Here is a 2,829-nt window from a genome sequence, read left to right on the forward strand (position 1 = left end):
CAGCCTTCTGTGGGAATTACACCTCCATTTAAAGAAAACAAAAATCCTCACAAAAGACTCATTGAGCAGCATCATAATAAATGGGAAGACATTGGAGTTGTCAAGGATTTTGACACTTGGATCCGCAATCAACACTTATGGAAACAGCTAGTCTGGAAATCAAATGACTTATTGTATTGGGTTTTTAAAAAACAAAAAGCAAAAAGTACCAAAGATCTCTCTGTCAAGTGTTAAAAAGCAAAGATGCCACTTTGAGAACTAAGGAGCATTGAATCAAGTCCTGTAGTTTTCAATTACCTTGAATGCATGTGAAAGCTCAGCAATGAATAAAGAAGATCCAATAAGAATCAATACCATGAATTACGATGGCGGTGCAGAATATTAAACATACCATGAACTGTCAGAAGAAGGAACAAATCTGTCCTGGAAGAAGTTCAGCCAGAATGCTCCTTAGAAGGGAAGATGGCAAGGCTTCATCTCTCTTACTTTGGCTATGTTGTCAAGAGGAACCAGTTCTTGGAGAAAAGCATCATGGTGGGCTAAGCAGAGTTGTTGTTGCTGTTGTTAGGTGCTATTGAGTCAGTACTGATTCGTAGCAACTCCATGCACAGCAGAAAGAAACACTGCCATTCTTGCGCCAACCTCACGATCATTGCTATGCCTGCATCCATTACTGCCGCCATTGTTGCCAATCATCTCATTGGGGGTCTTCCTCTTTTTCTCGGACCCTCCACTTTACCAAACATGATATCTTTCTCCATGGCCTGATCCCTCTTGATAATATGTCCAAAGTATGAGAAACGCTGTCTGGCCATCCTGGCCTCCAAGGAGCATTCTGGCTGTACTTCTTTCAACACAGATCTGTTTGTTCTTTTGTCAGTCCATGGTACATTTACTATTTTCCTTCAGCACCATAACTGAAATGCAATTCTTTTATGGTCTTCCTTATTCAATGTCTAACTTTCACATGCACATGAGGTTACTGAAAAGACCATAGCTTGGGTCAGGCGCACCTTAGTCCTCAAACTGATAATCTTTGCTCTTCAACACTTTAAAGAGGTCTTTTGTAGCAGATTTGCTTAATGCAATACATCATTTTTCTTGACTGCTGCTTCCATGAGTGTTGATAGTTGATGAGAGCAAAATGAAGTATTTGACAACTTCAATCTTTTCACCATTGATTTGGGTGTTATTTATTGGTCCAGTGATAAGGATTTTGTTTTCTTTACATTGAGGTGCAACCCATACCAAAGGCTGTGGTCTTTGATCTTAATCTGTAAGTATTTTAAGTCCTCTTCATTTTCAGCAAGCAAAGTTGCATCATCTGCCTATCGCAGGTTGTCAATGAGTCTTCCTCCAATCCTGAAGCCACATTTTTCTTCATATAACCCAGCTTCTCAGATCATTTGCTCAACATACAGGTTGAATAAGTATGGTGAAAGAATACAACCCTGGCACACACTAATTTTTCTAATTTTAAACCATTAGGTGTTTCCTTGTTCTGTTTGAATAAGGTCTTGTACAAACCAGTCTCTTGGTCTATGTACAGGTTCTTCATGAACACAATTAAGTGTTCCAGAGTACTTATTCTTTGTAATGTTGTCCACAGCTAGTCATGATCCACACAGTTGAAAGGCTTTGCATAGTCAATAAAGCACAGGTAAACATTTTTTTTTTTTCTGGTAATTTCTGCTTTCTGAAAAGATCCATCTGACATCAGCAATGATATCCCTCGTTCCACATCCTCTTCTGAATCCACCTTGAACCTCTGGAAGTTCTCTGTCAATGTATGGTTGTGGCCATTTTTATATTACCTTTAACAACATTTACTTGCATGTGATATTAATGATGGTGTCTGGTGATTTCCGCATTCCGTTGGGTCACCTCTCTTTGGAATGGGCACAAATATGGATCTCTTCCAGTCAGTTTGCCAGGTAGTTGATTTCCAAATTTCTTGGCATAGATGAGTGAGTGCCTCTAGTGCCGCATCAGTTTTTTGAAAGTTTTCAATTTATATTCCATCAGTTCCTGGAGCCTTGTTGTTTGCTGATACCTTCAGTGCACCTTGGAACTTTAGGCTTCAGTTCATCAGTGAGCATCTCACTGTAATGAGCACTGCTGATTGTTGAAACTTTTTTTCTGATAGTGTTCCAGTAAATCCCAGAAAACTGTAAGCATCAATTTTCCAGCTGATGGTTGACTTTTGAACTTTTTCTTGTTTGGAGATTGAGGACATTTCCACTTCATACTCTGCCATTTACTCTCAGGCTCATATTGATGAATCCATGTCTCATCACCTGTGATGATTTTTTTTTTTTTAAAGAAACTTTCACCTTCCTTGGAATGTCAGTCCAAATTATGTTTGCAGATGTCCAAACGCTTCTGTTTACAAGCTTCCGTGACTTGTTTCACTACCTATCTTGCACAAACTTTTCAAAACCCGAGTCTGTGGTGGGTTATTTCACGGGCAGAGCCATGGCTGATTTGTAAATGATTTGCCACATAATCCACTGCCACTCATTGACTCGACAGAATCCTTTCACGTGCACACTCAATGTTGTCATCCGCTGTGGACGTGGATGGGTATTTTAATATAACGAGTGCGGATAATTTTAGACTTACTCTCATATGTACTTACCCCACTGCCATCATATCTATTTCAACTTGTAGCAACCTTATATAAGGGTTTTGAAGCTGTAAATTCTTATAGAGTTCTCATCCTTCTCCCAAGGAGCAGATTTGAACAATCAACCTTGTTGTTAGTAGCCCAATGTTTATACGCCACAAGCAGGACTATGCACCACATGCACACACACACACACACACACA

This window comes from Chrysochloris asiatica, unplaced genomic scaffold, assembly GCF_000296735.1.
Source record: "Chrysochloris asiatica unplaced genomic scaffold, ChrAsi1.0 scaffold00023, whole genome shotgun sequence".
NCBI classification, from domain to species: domain Eukaryota; kingdom Metazoa; phylum Chordata; class Mammalia; order Afrosoricida; family Chrysochloridae; genus Chrysochloris; species Chrysochloris asiatica.